This window comes from Peromyscus maniculatus, chromosome 4 (genome assembly GCF_049852395.1).
Source record: "Peromyscus maniculatus bairdii isolate BWxNUB_F1_BW_parent chromosome 4, HU_Pman_BW_mat_3.1, whole genome shotgun sequence".
Classification (NCBI taxonomy): Eukaryota; Metazoa; Chordata; class Mammalia; order Rodentia; family Cricetidae; genus Peromyscus; species Peromyscus maniculatus.
The window spans coordinates 107,915,216-107,936,702 of NC_134855.1; the positions used below are offsets into that span (position 1 = coordinate 107,915,216).

The following is a 21,487-nucleotide window of genomic DNA, read 5'->3' on the forward strand; positions in this document are numbered from 1 at the left end:
CCTCCATCACTTAGTGTGTGAACTCTGCAATTCACACCTCCATCACCTGGTGTGTGAACTCTGCAGTTCACACCTCCATCACCTGGTGTGTGAGCTGTGAAGAGAAGGTGCTCCTGGCTGTTCAGGGAGCCTGGTCCAGAGTATTCTTGTGGGGCTCAAAGTTTCAGTCAGACTGGAGAAATAAGCTTTAATAACCTGTGGCACAGAACAATGACTTTTATTAATAAGGCATCATATATTTCAAAATTACCAAAAGCAGACTTCCAATGTTCTTATTTACAAGAAATGGCAATTATGTGATATGATGAATTTGTTAACATTTTGAATTTTTCTGCAATGTAAGTATATATAAAAATATTGCCTTGTACCCCATACGTTCATAACAACGTTCTTTCCCTTTTTGGGGTAGGGTCTTGCCATGTAACCTAAGCTGGCTCTGAACTTACTACCTCCTGCTTCTCCCTACCAAGTGCTGAGATTATAGGTCTGTGCCACTGTCCCAGGAAAACAAAGCATTCTTGAAGAGGCTGAGGCTTCGTTTCTCTGGTCCAAACCTTTCAATGGACAAGTGAGTAGTTAGGGGATGTAAAGCTGAAGCTGGGGTGTGGTTTTGTTTATTTGTTTGTTTGTTTGTTTGTTTGTTTGTTTGTTTTCTCACACAGCAAGGTGACAGTAGAATTTTTTTTTTCATTGCACTGTAACCCTTCATCTGAGTTTCCAGTGTCTAAATCAGAGAAGCACATACAGCTGCCTCTGCTTGTCCATGGCAAATAGCTTCAGGATTTACAGATACCCAAATCTGCAATGCTTATGTCCCTATATAAAAATCACGTGTGTAAGGCCAGAAAGATGGCTCAGTGGATAAAGGCATTTGCTGCCAAGCTTGATAACCTGAGTTTGATCCCCAGAATCCACATTATGGAAAGACAGAAACAAGCCTGGCAAGTTGTCTCCTGACCTGCACATGTATGCACACACAAGTACATACATGATAAGTAAATAATAAATACATGTAAAATAAGTTATGCATATTCTCCTGTCTACTTCGTATACTTGCATATGTATGGCACACACAAGCACACACACAATAAATAAATAAATAATAAATACACGTGAAATAATCTACATATATTCTCCTGTATACGTCACATCAAGCCTCCATGAAAGACAGTGCCTAGTGTAATATATAGCCTACAGAGCTAGTTCTTTGCTGTATTTCTGGGGAGCATGACAAGAAAAAAAATCTGCATTCAATATGGATGATAATTTTTTGCTCATATATTATTGATCTGAGGTTGATTGAATCTAGGGATGCAGCAATGATGAGTAGAAAGAGTGGAATGGACACATGAACTATGCGAAGATTTCTTCCTTGTGGCTGTGGGAAAGCGCTTGAATTATCTTTCATTCTCCACATTCCTATCCATAACCTCAGACCACATTTTATTTCCTTATACATCTGTCTTATCCCTTCCACCTTTGACCATTCTTGGGAATAACATGTGTGGCCTGTATAGTGCTTCAGCTAAGCAGCACATTCTGTCGAAGCCAGAGGGCTGGGCTCGGTGGCTGTGGTTTGCCAGCCTAGTAATTGGTGGTGGGAGGAAATTGGCACCGTGCAAGCAGGGCCTTCAGGATGCAAGTGAGTTTGCGGTATTGTGGTTGCCGTGGCCCATGCGAACAGAGATATAATGTATGTACCCACAGATCAGAATGAGCAAAGCCACCCACTCTGGCTCCAGGCTCACAGCAGCTGCTCTGCCTGCTGCTGGCTCATGTGGGACTCAAGGCTCACTCACCTCACCACCTGGGATTACGAGTCCAGGAACTACCCCCGGCTCCCAGGGGGAGCCAGCTCACTTTTCCCACTAATTCCTCTTGGTGAAACCAACTCTCCATAATGAAATTCATATTTTTCCTCTTGTAGGGGGCTTGGGCCATTCTTCCTCCCTAATTAAAGTTTAAAAATCAAAGGCACATTCTTTCTTTTGAAAGTTGGAAACCTGAATACGCCCCATGCATCCTATGCTTTAATCACTGATTGAAGGCGTTGTTTAAAACAGTTGGGCATGGTGGCATGGGCTTGTGGTCTGGGTTCTCAGGAGACAAGGTAGGAGATTCAAAACTGGGAGCCTACTTAGTGAGACCCTGTCTCAAGAAAGCCAACCAGACCAAGAGCTGCTTAATTAGACAAGCCCTGTACCCTCCCCAGCTTTGCAATAGATGATGCCTTTAATGCATGCTCACACGGTAGCAGCTGTTGAAAGTTCTTGGGGGTATGTGGAGACAGCCTTGTCTAGCTCAGGTAGGTCAAAGCCACTGATCTCTTGGGTCTTCACAGGTGCTTGGTGGGTAAGCTTTGAGGTCAGAAGGTCAGAAACTCTCAAACTCAAACTCCAGCCATCACTTCCATCAGCATGCATCTTACAAAAAGCCATGGAGGTTATTTGTACCTATGCAGACTACTGCTGCTTTCCTTACTTCCAATAGCCTTTCACCATATCTCAGACAGTCCCATTTCTTTATTCCATAAATACCCCTAAGCCCCAGTGTTGGGAGAGACTCTTGTCTCTGAGGATTCCCTGACCACTTTGTAAATTCTCTTTTTCAAAAACTGCTTGGGGCTGGAGAGATGGCTCAGAGGTTAAGAGCACTGACTATTCTTCCAGAGGTCCTGAGTTCAATTCCCAGCAGCCACATGGTGGCTCACAACCATCCGTAATGAGATATGGTGCCCTCTTCTGGCCTGCAGACATACATGCAGGCAAAACAAATAATAAATGAAATCTAAACAAACAACAAAAAACCCACAACTCTCGGCTTCGGAGGTTGCAATACCACACAGCAGTCAAAATGGGCGTGGTTTGTACCATCTGCTTTGGAGAGCTGCTTCCCTCCTTCCACCACGTAGGCTGTGGAGATCTAACTACCGACATCAGGCCATATTTACTGAGCCATCTCACTACCCTCACCAGCTTATGAAATGCAGTCTACTGCTACACCTCACCTTCCATCACCAACCCCTGCCTGCCTTCCCCAACCTTTCTTTTGATCGACCTCTGTGTTCCTCTTGGTCTGCCAAGAACACACTGGCATTATCCCCATCTGGAGTCTTTGTTCATACCTTTTTTTTAACCATCTGTACTTGCTGAAATCCTACAGCTCTTTCAAGGTCTGTGAACCAGTTAGGGTTGGGTTTAGCTACATTAAAAAAAAAAATCTGCTACCCTGACTGAACCAAATAGGGATTAATTTATCTTGTTCAGCAAGAATTTCAGGGCCCAGCAGTGTGGAGCTAGATTATGTCCAGGACCTGGGCTTCTTCCAAATGATCACTTCATTCTTTTTAGTGGCAGTGGTGCATCTTTAGACATCACACGTTCCAAGTGAAAAGAAGAGGTAGAAGCAGTATGAACTTCCCTAGAATAAGCCTACACAGATCTCATTGGTCAAAAGAGTCACCTAACCACCCTCAGCTTCGAGGAAATCTGGGGAAATTTAAAACTTTATAACCTGTAAAGGTCAGCTAGAAGGGAACTGGAATGGACGTCAATGACCTAGCCAGCTTAAGTGATACCTCCTCCCTGCAGCCTTCTGGGCATTCAGACTTCTGCTTTAATGTAGCATATGTGATCCTTCTTAACCACTTATATCTGCCCTGTGTTACACACTCATTCTGCACAGTTCTAGGGGCAACCTCACTATTTAGTCAAGATTGGTTAAAAAATAGCAAATTCACATTGATGATCCTCCTGCCTCTGCCTCCCTAGTGCTAAGATTGCAGGCCCATTATACAATTCTTAAGGGCAACATAATGCCTTGTTTCCCCTTAGCTTCTTTTGGATTAATTTGTGATTTATGTGTGTCCTTCTTCTCTTCTCATCCTAAAATAGAGTTGGTAGACAGCCCATGAACCGCTATTCATTTAAACCCAGTTGAATTAAATAAGGAGAAATGGCACAGTTATTCAAATGGCTCTATTTAGAATGGGGGAGTGGAATTAGAATTCTGGTCTCTCTCTGTAACTTGGTGTGAATAGCATGGCCTTCTTGGACCTGCTTTTCATTAGCAAAATTAAAGGCTTCAACTAAATGGCCCCAAAGTTTCCTTTCAGCTCTAAGATCTTAATGATGTTCGAGAGTGGAACTGATTAGCCTCTCTGGGGCAGCCGATGGAGATGGAGCCCACTGGGGTCAATGAGATCCAGCAAAACAGGGAATGATGCAACCCAAGAGTGTGCTACTTGCTCTCATAGTATCTGGGCCCAGGACAAGCCCAGAGAAGCCAAGAGCAAAACGGAGACTGGGCCAGTCCAGTGTTTAGGAGGCTGGAGGTGAAATGTCAAATTTATGCAAACAGACAGGGGCAAACCTCCGAGATCAAGTTTTAGGGAGTAAGAATCCTTCAGCCCGCTTCTGAGACTTGCATCCTATTAAAAAAAAATAATAGCTACCATTAACACTTCGGTAAGTTTAGGGAGGAGAGAGCCCCCTGTTTAGTACTGTATGTCATCGGGGATAAGTGACCAGTGTCTGCATCACAGTCCACGGGAGATGGAGAAGTGAGACCCATGGGTCGGAAACTGGGGTCTACTCATGTTGTACATGTTAGCTGTTCTCTCGGGGCTTTTCATTCCCATCTATGGATGAGCGTTGCTCACATCACCAGTTTCCCAGTCTTTGGTACTGCAATAAAAACAATTAAAAGCTTAAACAAGTTCTGCAGTCGGCAAGCCGGCTTCTTGGCAAAAGGCGCCCCGTGGTTTGTGGAGCGCCTGCTACGTCTCCACAGATGCGACTGGCAGCGATGTATGTGCGACGACTGGAATGTGCGACTGGAAGCAACGTGTCAAGTGTCCTCGAGCTCTTAGCCTTCTCTCTGACTGCTTCTTCTGGTTCCGGTTCCGGGATCTGTTCTGTTTCTATCCACTTCATTTTGATCCCAAGTTTTAATGTTCATTAAAAGAGAATGGATTTTAAGTAGTGGCTCATGGTGCCACACATTAATTATTTGACTCAGCTTATTCTCATTCCCATCCCTGAGTTCTATTGTCTGCTCCCCAACCCAATCCAGGGCTTGGTTTTTAGTCTCCCTTATCCTTGCCACATGCACTCATTCGTGAGATGCTATGACACACCCAGCCATCCCTAGTCCTTGGCTCCAGGTTTAATGAGTCACAGGTGGGCCATAAAAGCTGATGTTGAAAAGAAACCTCACACTTGGATGAGACTGTTGGTTGTACTCAAAGCTCCATCACACGGTGGAAGTTGCTGACTTGGACATTTTTTGTCACCTGTCAGAGAAAGACATTTGGTGCTGATTTCACAAGTGACCTGCCAAGCCAGTTTCATGGGACTCTCCAAGAGGAAACGCTGCCCAGATAATGTGATTCTTCCTTGTGTTTCAGCTCCTTAATGGCAATGATGCTCAGCTGCCACCTCTAGACTTTCTATGAGATGCCTAAGCACAAAGCTATATGCTTCCACATAAGTTCATTCATCTCTATAACCTCAGAAGTTACAGGACTGCTTTTTGTGATCTCTGTTACCCCAGCAGACCCAAACCCTCAGGCTTGTCCCTAGAGCTGTGACAGAATATCAGATGCAGCCTCCCTTCTCGATGCCTCCTGTAGGTCCCACAGACCATCCCTTCCTGACCTCCCTCCCCACTTATCGCTGTATCCCAGCCCCGGGTCTAGGTGGACGCCCCCTGCTCAACCACAGGTCACACCTGCCAGAAGACAAGGTAGGCTGCCTGCAGACCTTCTATGCTCTCTCTGATGGCCCAGCAGACCCAATTTTCTCAGGCTCATCCCAGCTGTACCTCCCCACATCCATGCCTCCTGTGGATCCCACAGACCGGTCCCATCCTGACCTCCCAGGAAGCAGCACCTAGACCTATAATCATCCCAAACCCAAGTGCCTAGATGCCAGTGTAAAAACATAATTAATAACAGCCAGGACAATATGTCTCCAGTAGAGTCCAGTTATTATTATACCATAGCAGGCCCTGAATATTCCAGTATAATTGAAGTCTAAGAAAAAGACCTAAAACCACCTGTATGAAGATGATAGAGGTCTTTAAAGAGGAAGTGAATATATCCCTTAAAGAAAGTCAGGAAAATACAAGCAATTGGAAGAAATTAATAAATGTCTTAAAGAAAAGCAAGAAGAAGAAAAAAAAAAAACACAGTTGAGGGAAATAAAACTGTTCAAGACCCGAAAAGGGAAATAGAAGCAATAGAGAAAACACAAACTGAGGGAATTCTGGAAATGAATAATTTAGGAATTCAAACAAGAACTACAGAGGCAAGCTTCACCAACAGAATACAAGAGATTGAAGAGAGGATCTCAGGACTTGGAGATACAATAGAACAGTGATTCTCAGCCTTCCTAATGCTGTGACCCTTTAACACAGTTCCTCATGTCGTGGTGACCCCAACCATAAAATTACTCCATTGCTACTTCATAAGTGTAATTTTGCTACTGTTAAGAATCGTAATGTGAATATCTGATATGTGACCTCTGGGAAAGGATCATTTGACCCCCAAAGGGGTCCTGACCTTCCAGTTGAGAAACACTGCAACAGAAAAAATGGATACATCAGTCAAAGAAAATGTGGAATCTAAGAGATTCCTGACACAAAACATCCAGAAAATCTGGGACACGATGAAAAGACCAAACCTAAGATTCATGGGAATAGAGGAAGGATACAAGCCCAAAGGTCCAGGATATATTTTCAACAAAGTCATAGAAGAAAGTTTTCCTAAACTTAAGGAGATGCCTATAAAGGTACAAGAAACATACAGAACACCAAATAGATTAGGCCAGAAAAGAAAGTCCCCTTGCCACATAATAATCAAAACATTAAGCATACAGAAAAAAGAAAGAATATTAAAAGCTTCAAGGGAAAAAGATCAAGTAACATAGAAAGGCAGACCTATTAGAATCACACTGGACTTCTCAATGGAGACTCTAAAAGTCAGAAGGGCCTGGACAGATGTCTTGCAGACTCTAAGAGACCATGGATGCCAGCCCAGACTACTATACTCAACAAAGCTTTCATTCACTATAGATGGAGAAAATAAGATATTCTATGATAAAATCAATTTAAAGAATATCTATCCACAAATCCAGCCCTTCAGAAAGTGCTAGAAGGAAAATTCCAACCTAAGGAGGTTAACTACACCCATGCAAATACAGGAAGTAAATAATCTCACACCAGCGAAACCAAAAGAGGGAAGCACACACACAACCACCATCAACAACAAAATAACAGTAATCAACAATCATTGGTCATTGATATCTCTCAGTATCAATGGTCTCAAGCTCCAATAAAAAGACACAGACTAACAGAATTGGATGTGAAAACAGGATCTATCCTTCTGGGACATTCAAGAAACACACCTCAATGTCAAGGATAGACATTACCTCAGGGTAAAAGGTTGAAAAAAGATATTCCAAGCAAATGAACCTAAGAAGCAACCTTTTAATATCTAACAAAATAGACTTCAAACAAAACTGATCAAAAGAGATGGAAAGACACTACATACTCATCAAAGGAAAAACTCACCAAGATGGTGTTTCAATTCTTAACATCTATGCCCCAAACACAGGGGCACCCACTTTTGTAAAAGAAACACTACTACAGCTTATGTGATATGTCAAATCACATATTGACATTCACATATTGATAGTGGGAGACTTCAATACCCCATTCTCACCAATAGACAGGTCATCTAGACAAAAACTAAACAGAGAAATACTGGAGCTAACAGACATTATAAATCAAATGGACCTAACAGATATCTACAGAACATTTCACCCAAATACCAAAGAATATACTATCATCTCAGCACCTCATGGAGCTTTCTCCAGAGTTGACCACATACTCAGATACAAAGCAAGCCTCAACAGATACAAGAAAATTGAAATAACTCCCTGAATCCTATCAGAACATTATAGATTAAAGCTGTATGTCAACAACAACAGAAACAGCAGAAACCTTACAAACTCATAGAAACTGAACAGCTCTCTACTGAATGAAAAATGGGTCAAGACAGAAATAAAGAAATTAAGACTTTCTAGAATTCAATGAAAATGAATACACAGAATACCCAAACTTATGGGACACAAGGGAAGCGGTGCTAAGAGGAAAGTTTATAGCACTAGGTGTCTACACACACACACACACACACACACACAAAAAAAAAAAAAAAAAACTAGAGGTCTCATGCTAGCAACTGAACAGCACACCTGAAAGCTCTGGAACAGTGGTTCTCAACCTTCCTAATGCTGCAACCTTCAATGCTCTTATTCATGGTGTGTTGATCCTCAACCATAAAATTCTTACTACTTTATAACTGTAACTTTGCTGCTGTTATGAATTGTAATGTACATATCTGTGTTTTCCGATGGTCTTGGGCGACCCTTGTAAAAGGGTCCTTTGATCCACAAAGGGGTCTCAATCTACAGTTTGAGAACTGCTGCTCCCAACCAAACAAGTGTAGCACAGAATTCTACCAGACTTTCATAAGAGAGCTAACACCAATATTTCTCAAATTACACCACAAACAGAAACAGATAAAAATTATCAAATTCATGTTATGAGGCCACAGTCACCCTGACACCCAAAACTACACAAAGATTCAGCAAAGAAAGACAATTACAGAACAATTTCCCTTATGAACATAGATGCAAAAATACTCAATAAAAAATAATTGCAAACCGAATCCAGAATACATCAAAAAGGTCATCCACCATGATCAAGTAGGCTTCATCTCAGAGATGCAGGGATGGTGGCCTCATAAAATGACTAAAAGATGATATGATGAGAAGCAGCAATATATAGTGTATTGCTCAGATGATCTTCTAGGAGATTTGTTTGGAGTGCCGAGCTTCTCTGTGAAAGAGCACAGGAAGATATTTTCAATGATCTACAGAAACCTGGTGGTCGTAACAGCAAGTATCCTCAGACTCTGGCACATCCAGGAGTGAGAGAAGATTCCAGTCTGAAAGTGGGAGTGATCGGAAGGACCCTGAGCAAGAAGAGAAGGCTTCTTCTTCAGTTTTGGTCTACAGACGTCTACCCCATCTAAAAGAGCAGTTAGTGAGACTGAAGAAAACGCAGATGAACTACCTGGTGAACGACAAAGGAAGCGCACAGATCCCTTCCTTTGTGTTAAGGAAGAGATTCTGTGATAGCAACAGCAGCGTTGAGTCCACAGAGACCCCCTCAAATCAGGATATGATGGTGGTGTAAGGGAACATCGGGTGATTGGTTGGATCAGGATTCCGTTTGGGATCAATTTAGTGTAGACTTTAAAGTTGAGTCTCTTGACTTGGAAGATTACTTACAGCCCGAGTGAAGAAGGGCATGAGCTCTCAGATGAGGATGATGAGGTCTATCAGTCACAGTGTATCAGGCAGGAGAAAGTGATGCAGACTCCTCTGAGGGAGACCCTGAAATCTCCTTAGCTGACTATTGGGAATGTACCTCCTGCAAAGAAATGAATCCTCCCCCTTCAGCCCCGCTACAACAGATGTTGGACCCTTCGTGAGAACTGGCTTCCGGAAGATAAAGGAGAAATCTCCGAAAAAGCCAATCAGGAAGCTCAGCTCAGGCAGATGCCCGCTTAGATGTGCCTGATGGGGTCAGGGGAACTAGAGTGAGTGATACAGAGTCCTGCATTGAGTAAACGATGATAGAGTAATACAGGCCTCCCAGTCACAAGAGAGTAGCACTGTTCCCAGCCATCGACTTCCAGTAGCATTCTTTATAGCAGCCAAGGAGATGTCAGAGGGTTGACGGAGGAAACACAAGACAAAGAAGAAAGTGTGGAACCTGACTTCTCTCTTAATGCCATTGAGCCATGTGTGATTTGCCAACCGTGTGAGTGATCTAAGAACAGTTGCATTGTTCATGGCAAAACCATACATCTCATGACATGTTTCACATGTGCAAAGAGGCTTAAAAAAAAAGAATGAGCCCTGCCCAGTGTGCAGACAACCAATTCAAATGATTGTCCTCACTTATTTCAATTAGATGACCTACCCATAAAAGCAGAATTATATATTTCTAACTATATAACCCCCAAAATTAGATAACATGAGTTTTATTTTTATCTGCATACACTAAAGCGAGAAAAGTGTCTTCAGTCCATGTAAAATTTGTTGTATAATTTATCCTCCTTGAGAGTAAGAATAGTGAATGTTTCCTTCCGTTTAGAAAAATTTCTCTTGATTATATTTTACATTTGGGTTTTAATGTGATCTTTATTGGCTGTATAGCTCCTTTTTCATCTTCTTTAAATTTTAAATACTCTCCACTTGGAAGGACTGTTGGAAGAGAAATGAGTCCTCTCCATCTGCAGATGATGATGGATTCCTGAGGACTGGCTACACAAGTATTTATTGCCTTTTCTTTTCTCTGTTAAATAAAGAACATTTCATTTATTTAGTACCTCTCATGTAAAGAGTTAAAAGCTGTGTGGAAGACTGGATATTTAAGTTACTGAAATTCTGAAACTTCTTAGTTCTCTAGCGGTTGTGAGTTGTGGGCTGGAGAAATGATGCAGCTGATAAAGGCTCTTGCTGTGTAAGCCTGGTGACATAAATTCACCCTGGAACCCCAAAAATGGGAAGGCGGGAACCAGTTCCACAGAGTTGTTCTCTGATTTCCACACATGCCCCACGCGCACACATTTTTTTAAAGGTATAAGTTGTATCTGGTGTATATGTAAGTAAAAACATGCACCTTATTTTGCAGCTTTTTGTCGTACAGAGTGTGGGACAGGTGATGCACTGTTCTCCCAGGGTGAAAATTCTGAGGCCCTTAGAAGCACCTTCTTGGGCTCAGCTCCATGGTTCCTGGTGTTGCCTACGTTTTAGGCTGTACTCAGGCTAGGCTTAGAAACCAGTCCATTCAGAAAGATTAATTCATAACATGAATAAAGAGAACTCATTTTTATTTTATTTTATTTTTTTAAATTTTATTTTACAATACCATTCAGTTCTACATATCAGCCACGGGTTCCCCTATTCTCCCCTCTCCCACACCCTTCCCTTACCCCCAGACTACCCCCCATTCCCACCTCCTCCAGGGCAAATCCTCCCCCGAGGACTGTAATCAACCTGGTAGACTCAGTCCAGGGAGGTCCAGTCCCTTCCTCCCAGACTGAGCCAAGTGTCCCTGCATAAGCTCCAGGTTTCAAACAGCCAACTCATGCAATGAGCACAGGACTTGGTCCCACTGCCTAGTTGCCTCCCAAACTGATCAAGCCATTCAACTGTCTCACCTATTCAGAGGGCCTGATCCATCTGGGGGCCCCTCAGCCTTTGGTTCATAGTTCATGTGTTTCCATTCATTTGGCTATTTTTTTTCAATAATTGAGTAGAACCAAAATTTATTATAAGCCACAGTCGTCCTAGGGACCTCCATACTATATATATATATAGCCTCTATGGTTCTATGGGCTGTGGTCTGATTGGAGAACTCATTTTTTAAAATGTGTAGTATTTTAAACTGAATTCTCCATCCAGGTAGATTAACCTCCTGATTCATAATAAGATTTTTCCCTTTGATTGAAGGACCCTGTATTTTTCACATGCTCAATATAGAAAATAAAATCATCTGGACTGTAAGTTTAGAGTAACCAAAGGATAGTTTTGTACTGACTTTGTTGACTTAAACATCACAAACAGAAAACACTCATCCCCACGATGAAGCATCTATTATATCTAAGTAGGAAAATAGTGAAGGGTCAGTTCTTCAGCTTTGGCATCCTGCAACTCGGTGAAGCTTCACTCTTTCAATTTGTGATACTGAGATTATATCCTTGGGGAATGCTAGTTTTTTAGTGTTTATTCAGGGGTGGCATACATACATTATTTATTTGCAAATAAATGGTTTATTAAATATTTAAAGCATTGTTTAAAAACAGTAAAAATGGCCATCCTACCAATCTACAGATTCAATGCAGCACAATTATTGATTGACCTTGAAAAGATAATTTTCAACTTCATATGGGGAAGCAAAAAACTCAGGATAGCTAAAACAATCTTGAACAATAAAAGAACTGCTGGAGGTATCACCATTCCTGATTTCAAGCTGTACTATGCTATAGTACAAGAACTATAGTAATAAACCACATGGTATTGGCATACAAACAGATGTGTTGACCAATGGAATCAAATTGAAGATACAGACATAAATTCGTACACCTCTAGACACCTGCTTTTTTTTTTTTATAAAGAAGCCAAAAATACACACTGGAAAGAAGAGAGCATTTTCAGCCAATGATTCTGGTCAAACTGGATGTCAGCATGTAGAAGAATGCAAATAGATCCATACTTATCACCCTTCAAAAAACTCAAGTCCAAGTGGATCGAGGACCTCAACATTAAACCAGATACACTGAACCTAAAAGAAGAGAAAGTGGGGTATAGCCTTGAACACATTGGCACAGGAAACAACTTTCTAAACAGAACACCAAAAGTGCTAAGATCAGCAATTAATAAATGGGACTCATAAAACTGAAGAACTTCTTTAAGGCAAAGGACACCGTCAAATAGGACAAAACAGCAGCCTATAGAAGGGAAAGATTTTCACCAACCCCACATCTAAGTAATCCAATTAGAAAATGGGAATTCTCAATAGAGGACTCTCAAATGGCTGAGAAACACTTACAGAAATGCTCAACATCCTTATCCATCAGGGAAATACAAAGCAAAACTACTTTGAGATACCATCTTACACCTGTCAGAATGGCTAAGGTCAATAACACAAATGACAGCTCATGCTGGTGAGGATGTGGATCAAGCAGAACACTCCCCTATTGCTGGTGGAATTACAAACTTGTACAGCCACTGTGAAAATCAATATGGTGGTTCCTCAGAAAACTGGGACTCATCTACCTCAAGACTATGCTATAGCACTCTTGGGTATGTACCTAATGACAGTCCATCACAGGACAAGGACACTTGCCCAACTATGTTCATTGCATCTTTATTCATAATAGATGGACACTGGAAGGCAATACATTATTAGTTCACTTGGAAAACAGTCATCTTCCCAAAGATGTTTTTTTAAAGATATATTTATTCTTGTTTTATGTGCAAGAGTGTTTTCTTGCATGTATATATGTGCACAGTATAAGTGACTTGTGTGGTGGAGGCCAGAAGAGAGTGTTGAATCCCCGGGAACTGGAGTTATGTATAGTTGTAAGCTACCACGTGGGTGCTGGGAATTGAACCCTGTTCCTCTGCAAGAGCAATAAGAGCTCTTAACCACTGAACCATATCTCCAGCCCCCTCGAAGATTTTCTTAACCAAGATTGGGGACATCTCCATTGGCAGAGTGCTTTTCTAGTATGTAAGCAGGACCCACTGGGTTTGATCCCCAGCACCACATAAACTAGGTGTGGCGGTGTGCCTCTATACTGCCACTTGTGAGGTGGAGACTGGAGGAGCAAAGGTTCAAGGTCATCCTTGGAGATACATAGGAAGTTCCAGGCCAGCTTGGGATATGTGGGACCCTGTCAAATAAATACATCAATAAATCTATTCTCTTTCACCATGTCCCTTTTAAGGAAATCAAAGTCTTGGAGCATGTGACAGATTATGGCGAGTTTTTATCAAAAGTAGAAGCATGCAGATAGAATAAGAGGGTCTGAATGTCCAGCATGCTTCTGGGTGCTTACAAAAGTTCTACAAATCGGACAAAGGTACTCAAGTCCTCCAGATCTGCAAAGGAGTATTATCCCTTCTATCCATGCCTCCCCCACAGAACTGGGGATGTCGGCTGTTCTTTTCCCATGGACAGCTGTGCTGTGCCTGGAAACAATGAAGGGCTGCCCTGTGGACCGTTTGGTGAGTTCTTGGGTTCACAAGGAGTAGTCCCAGCAGGTGAGCTCAGTCCCACCGCCACCTCAAACGGCCCACCTTACTTCCCTGGCTACTCTTTCTTCATCTTGCATGATGTTGTCCCCCTTCTCATAAGTCCTCCGAGGACTTTTAAACTCTTTCCATATTGTGTTGGGGTCCTCCGATTCAGGATTTGTCAGAGTACTAAACATACAGTAGCCACAGCTATGATTTATTACGGAGAACAGACACAAAGCAAAATCAAAAAGGAACATGGTGAAAGCGAATAGATTGATTTGTTTGTTCGTTTGTTTGACAAGGTCTCACATATGGGACAATGCCCAACAGAAACTAGGGTTGCTTTCAGTAGTCTTATCAAGTAGAGTTATATACGACATGCTTAATTCCTCTGGCAACGATGGGTCTGATGCATCATTTGCAGGAAGACTTACTATGGTGGTTTGAATAAAAATGCCCCCATAGACCCACAGGGAGTGGCACTGTTAGTTGACGTAGCCTTGTTGGAGTTGGTGTGGCCGTGTTGGAGGAGTGTGTCACTGGGGGCAGGCTTTGAGGTTCCAGATGCTCAAGCTAGGCCCAGCGTGGCATTCTCTTCCTATTGTCAGCCAATCCGGATGTAGAACTCTCAGCTCCTTCTCCAGCACCATGTCTGCCTGCACACTACCATGCTTCCTGCCATGACAATAATGGACTAAACCTCAGAAACTGTAAGCCAGCCCCTAGTGTAATGTTTTTCTTTATAAGAGTTGTTGTGGTCATGGTGCCTCTTCACAGCAACAGAAACCCTAACTAAGAAACTTATTGGGCTTAGGAACCCTAGTATGCTCACTGGGGTCAGTCAGTACCGTTTTTGTTGTTGTTTGTTTTGGTTTGTCTTTGTTGTTTCATTATCAGTGTGTTCCAACTAGTGATCAGAACTACACACTTCTAAAATCGGCCGTGGAACCCTGTCCTTCCGTCTGGAAGGGTAGTCAAAAGAGGAACAAAGGCATTTTCATGAACAAAACCCTTACATACGGTTTAGCCAGAAAGAGACACCATGTCCAGGAATCAATCAAGGATAAAAAAATCATAAATTTTCAAACCATTTCAACATGGATTTCTATAACATCCCACTTCTTTAATCCTGAGCAGCCTAGAAAAACCACTTGGGTATTGAGTGCAGCTGAAAAATCATCAAGTGGAAGCAAGTATAAACTGCTTTTTAAAATTCCAGAATGTTTGCATCTGGTGAGTGGCTCCCTTTGAATGCTGACTGTCCTATGCCAGAAGACCCAATAGGCAAGAGGAAAACTCATCCTTATAGAGATGTGTTCTGTGTCTGAAACTCAACGGTGTGAACTTGAATTCCCTCATGAGTGGCAAAACGCCGGGAAGTTGTATTTTACATTCTCTTTTCAACTTTCCCCAATTGCTTGGGAAAACCGCTCTAACATTTATATCATTTCATAAATCTTTTTAATATTTTTCATCAGTTCTAGTCAATATACCTAGCAAGAGGGATGCATAACTGAGCAGCCTTGGTCAACGTGTGGTCCCATCCATCACTGACCCATCATTTTCTTAAAAGGTTGTCTGACAAATTGTCAGACTGCATGAAATCTCTTCGTGGGAGACAAATTCCTCCTTCGGCTGGCATCAGGCTTCAGCTTTCTTCTTCTTCCAGCATGAGATTCCTGGGGGAACTCCTGGTTCCGTGGGGACCATTGTTTCAATAGATTAATAGCCAAAAGGAGGGACATAGTGTTTCTCTTTAGCACTGTAAGCATTGCAGCTCAGATGGAAAGGGATCCTGGCAGTTGGTAGCCAAGGAATCCCACAAAGTCACCGAAAGTGTAGCAGCTTACAGTTCTGCTCCAGGGAAAGATTTCCCAGTACAAGTGTAACAGCTCCGCTCTGGCAGAGGAGGATTTCACAGCTCTGCTCCACTCTGCTCAGCAGAAAGTTGTGACAGCTGGGCTCTGACGAAAATGTCTCAAGCCACACAACAAACCTCACTCAAGAGACTTATTGGAAAGGAAGAATCCAGGAGGGTAGCTGTCTGAGGTAAGAAACAACAGCAAACTGAACAGGGTACAGACTTTATATAGGTTTTTTGGGGAGGAGGACAGAGTTTTCCAGGGTGGCTTGGGGTTGGTAGATTTTTGTGGTCTGATTCTGGGGCCAGCTCAGGGATTGGTGGCATTTTAAGATCAGGGACCTCAGGGATTGGTGGCATTTCAAGATCAGGGACCTCAGGGATTGGTGGGATTTCAAGACCTGGTTCTGGGGCCTAGTCAGGACTTTTCTACCCTACAAGCACACCTCTTTACACCTCTGCGGATGGTTCCTTCCTTCGTTTCCTTTCTCTTCTGGCTTATCTAAGCTTTAACTCTGGACACTTGCTCCCCGCCCCCCCACTCTCATTTGGATGAAATACCAATCAAACTGTGGACATTTTTGGCTTACCCAGAAGTGGTCAGTTAGGCTTTTACCTCCTACCTGGAGGAGAGGACAAACCAAAGCCATCCAAAAGACTGGCCTCCACTCATTCATTTCTGTTACATTCTCCAGGAGCTCCACCAAGCCATTTCTTTTGAAGTTGTAGCATCATCTTGAAATTCTAGAAGTAACTTTGACCTTTGTAAGAGAAAGCAAGTCAGCCACACTTTCATGCCATCCACAAGACCACAGCCAACTTGCTCCCAAATGATTATTTCCTAATGATCTTGTCAATGCAAAAACACAGCTCTCACCTCAAAGGGAATAAAAGATATGTTATTCTAGAGCCACATATAGAGTAATATATGAACACAGATTTAGGTTACTCGAAGTACCATATTCCAATGTGGTGACAGTTTCATGACTTTTTATAGTAACAGAACAAAGAAAGTAATAAATCAAGATATTTTAAGAACACATTGGTGGGAGCATCAGATAGGTAGGTGTGGTGGTTTGAAAGAAAATGGCCTCCATAGACTCATGGGGAGTGATACTATTAGGAGATGTGGCCTTGTTGGAGTGGGTGTGGCTGTGTTGTAGGAAGTGCATCACTAGGGGGTGGGCTTTGAGGTCTCAGAAGCTCAAGCCAGGTCTCTTCCTGTTGCCTGCAGAACTAGATGTAGTATTCTCAGTTCCTTCTCTAGCACCATGTCTGCCTGTGAACCACTGTGCTTCCCACCATGATAATAATGGACTAAACCTTTGAAACCCTAATCCAGCTCCAATTAAATGTTTTCCTTTATAAGAGTTGCTGTGGTCATGATGTCTTTTCACATCAATAGAAAGTCTAAGATAGTAAGTGATAGCAAAGTGGCAAAATCTTTTTTACAGGCATCAAATGCTATACGGTGACATTCTTGGCCTTTGGTTTGATAGAAACTGGAGTCTATTTGTAAATTCTAAAAGGATTTACCTATAGTGGTAATCTTTGATTGGTTGCAACAGAACCTTTCTCTGCTCTTGGTGAACCTATCCTGGGGGCCTAGGGTCCTAGAAAACTTAATGGCCAATAATACTGCTCCAACCATAGCCTTCAGGTTCTTGTCTCATGAATTTAAAGAATGAAATTCATGGACCACAGAAGGTGAGTTTTAGAGAGAAGTGGATTACAGATTCATAGGTGGGAGCTTAAGAGAGAGGTGGAAAGCAGAGCTCCTCTGTCATAGAAGGGGAGGTCCTGGGAAATAGAGGACCATTCAGCTCCTCCTCTGGTGGCTTCATAATGACTTATGGTAGAAACTCGGCAGAGGTATGGGGAAGGAGATGAGCTTGTCAGTCCAGTTGGCCCAACAACCAGGTCTACAAGTGTCTCCTCTCAGTTTCAGTCACATCATCATGGGTAGCATCCAGATGGAGGTACTCATTTAGGAAAAGGAGTAAGAAGGAAGTAGGAATCAGAATTCTGTTCTGGCATTCCTGGCCTGTGGCGAGGCTGTTCTTGGAATTGCTGCTTTAGGGCCCCTCCCCTACCTGAGCAGTTCTTGTCTGCTGTTCTCATCACTGATAGTCACAAAGACGTTTGTTAGGTCAAACACAGGGGGGAGCAATGGATGACTATTGGAAAGGCTAAAAATAGCCCAATTGGACTTTGAACATGCAAAGTTCCCACTGTCTATAGTCACAAGAGTTCTAATTAGTCAATCTGCCTTGAAGAATTTTTACACAGAAGCCTTCATTTTTGGGGAATTCAGTGTATAACTCCATCCTTCCTTTTCCAACAGTTCTCATTGTGTTTCAGAGTCAAGATGCTTCTAGTCAGATCTCCTTGTGACACTTTATGTTGGCGCCCCCAAGACTACCTCCAAGATTTGTGGTTCACTAGTGTTACCAAACTTGGGGTCACAGTCCAAACTCAAAGAATCCAATTTCAGTGGCTCATCCTTGAGGAGCCAACTAAAATAGACAAATTTATATTTAAAATAATTTGTGTTATATTTGTTCAATGTAGCTCCATTGAGGAAGGGTGACGGAGTGATCCGGTGGCCCCCTCAAGTTCATCTTTGGGGTCCTGAAGTGAAAGAAAGAAGTAAGCTGTCCCAGTCTAGGTGTGGTCCTGTCTACCACTGACCATTGTCTCTATTAGGCTGTAAGTCTGTCTCTCAGAGAGGAGAGTTTCCACTCTGGCTGGCCCAAGCTTTTCTTCTCCCAGCATGAGATTCCTGAGGACATTTCTTGGGATTCATTTAGTAATCAAATAGCTGAAGTATCTCTTTAGAACACATTTATTTCTGTTAGGATGGTTATACTAGGACACACAACTCACATATCACCTCATACATAGCCACGAGTTAAATACTGAAAGAACGTAAAGAAGAATATGTGAATTTCCAGTCTTGTCCCAGAGTTGTCAGGGAAGGATGTGCTTAAATCCCCAAGCACAGCACTCAGACTGACACATAGAAGCTGCTTTTGCTAAAAAGCATTGACTCCTCACTTGGGGCCACAAAGCTAAAAGCACAGAGATAAGCCCTAAGTCCGCCATCACCTTGGATGTCAGTAAGAGCAAACTCTTATCCACAAGAGTGAAGCTGTACCCCAGAGCAGCAGAAGGAACCATCTCCCAAGAACCTCTTGTCCCTTCAAGCCATAAGGACTTCTTTGGGACCACCCTACAAGACTAGAGCTGAGGTGACCTCAGGGTGTCCATACCTCCACTGAGACTGCTTAATTATGCATACTTCTTGGCCTTTGCCCCAGTTCTTCTATCTAAACCTGAACCCCATGTCAGTACCCCAAAGATGATTTGGGATCACTGGACCACATTTCCCATTCCTCTTCTATGATTTATTCACATTAAACAAATCTCTTCAAATAGTGCTTTTCATACTATCCATCTCTTTAATTAGTGTACTAAGATGGGTGGCCATGCCTAGCCTGCTGGGCTCCCAAAACCCAGACTTTTGCCCTAAAACTCCAGTCACAACTCCTCTCAAATGTTGTCTGTGGATCATCCAACCCAGCGTAGTTCTGTTTAAGCTTTTTGTTTTTTTTACTATGTATGAGTGTTTAGGCGTCATGTGTTCATGTTCAGTTTGTGAGTGCCCATTGGCTCGTCACTCAACCTATTTGGAGTCCCAGCTCCTTGGGTTATTAAATTAATAAATCCTAAGTGCTCCTTGCATAAAAAAATGAATTGAAGACATTTCCTAGGAATCTTCACATGGGCCCACTTGTTGATTTGGCTTTGTTTGGCTTGATATTAGTTGTAGTTCGCTTGAAACAGTCTTGCTATGTGGCCAGGCGAAGCTCAGGAGGCTGTCTAAGCCTCTCAAGTGCTGGGATTCCAGTGTTATAGAAATAACATGCCCTCTCAGTGAGAAGCCATTCCATATACTTAGACGTGAAGGCAAGTTCTTCTTCACTTAAGTACCTAGCTGACTGGTGCTAACGCCCAGATAAGAGTCGACCCCAACAGAAGATTTAGCTCATAGACATCTTAGGCTAAGGCATTTTACACACTCTGTCATCCTTAAATCTCCTTCAGGTCACACTTCAAACAGTTTAAACAGACAAGAGACTGCAAGTCTGGCTGCTTAGACAGGTAGATTTACACAGCAAAGGTATTGCCGGAATTATTTCTTAGGTACACCAGTGTTGTTCTTTTTCGAATGGTTGCCACCCAGGGTCATCTTGCCCACATGGCAAGTATTATGTTTTTCCTGAAAAAAATGGCAGACCAGGACTTAAAATGTAATGTGACCCTGGGCTGTCCTCTTTTAAAACAAAAAAAAAAAAAAAAATAAGTGAATCCTAGTGAATAAACATTTACATCCTAGCAACCTAGATTTCACTTATCTCTAACAGTTCTGGTTAACATATTACTTACCTTTGGGGTATTTTGGATGCGAGAGCTAAATTCCACTTGTGTGATTTGTGTGACCTAATGTCTCCTAAGCAAATCTATTAGTGAGCCCTTTACAACACCAATTCTATGACTTTGAGTTTCTTCTACATCAATAGGAATGTACCACCACACTCAGCTTCCACTCATTTTGGGTTATTTGTCAGTATTATCCAAGAGACTTCTGAAACATGACTATTTCTTTTGTCCTTGATTGACCCCAGATGTGGAAGGTCAGTCTCTATTGGGGAGAATACCTTGTACTTCAGACACAGGGCCCAGAAGCACTGAGCTACATCTGATCTGAAAAGCTCTTCCCTGAGGACCAGAAGGCACCATGAAAGCTTCCAAAGGAGGGAAGCAGCCAAAAGTCTACCAAGCTATGGTGCCTATGGACCACAACAATGGCCAGCAAGGCACAATAGTTCTAAATGTGCAGTGGTGGCGCACACATACACCTTGGTGGTGACCAACAGCTCTATAATTAGATTTAGGACTATCAATAAAAGGGAAACCATGCCTGTTACAGGATCCCTATGCAGCTACCTAGGGCTAGTGAAGTCATGGATCGTGGAGGAGAATTTGTAGCCACCCCTTTACTAAAACAGCACAATTAACTCTAACAACATTCTATCTGTCTTTAACCTACAGATAAATGTCATTCTCACACATCAAGGAAGCTTCTTTTTTTTCAACAAATGGAGATTATTATAAAAACCTGTAACTTATCAAAATGCAGAGTTGTGGAACTTAATCTCAACTGATACATGTACAGCACGATTCCTGAACCTAAGGCACAGGGATCAATGCAGAGGGGGTGAAATGTCAAAGCCAGAGGAACAGGGAGTTTGCTGTGAGATTGCGTGCCCTAGAAATGTCAGAATCTACATCCATGAAGTCTCAGTAACATGGCTGCCTAAACATGACCAGAATAAAAATGACACCAATGATGTGAAAGGTGGGAAGCTTGAGGGGGCCCTCAGTCCTAGACAAAGAGCTGCAGGCGACCAAGGAATTCTGAGAGTAAGAGAATTAGTCTTCCCCGGGAAGAGCACAATTAGTTATCCAGTACCAAGTGTTCAGCCCTAAAAACATACATCCAAATAGTATTATATGGACTGAGCAGATTGTATTTATGTATTTAACAATATGTTTGTGTGTATAACAATAATTAAAGAAAAAATGGCCATGAATTTGAATGAATATGATGTGGGGTACATAGCTTGGTTTTGAGGGAGGAAAGGGAAAATGATAGTAATTATATTATAATCTAAAATTTTAA

At 42.3% G+C, this 21,487-nt stretch overlaps 1 protein-coding gene and 1 pseudogene across 1 annotated transcript in view; both read left to right on the plus strand.

Moving 5' to 3' along the window:
* Positions 1–21,487, plus strand: part of Tgm3 (transglutaminase 3) — a 125,063-nt gene that overhangs the window by 22,699 nt on the left and 80,877 nt on the right. The gene's annotated exons all lie outside the window — the stretch shown is intronic.
* LOC102912789 (E3 ubiquitin-protein ligase Mdm2 pseudogene) lies at positions 8,361–10,105 on the plus strand (annotated as a pseudogene).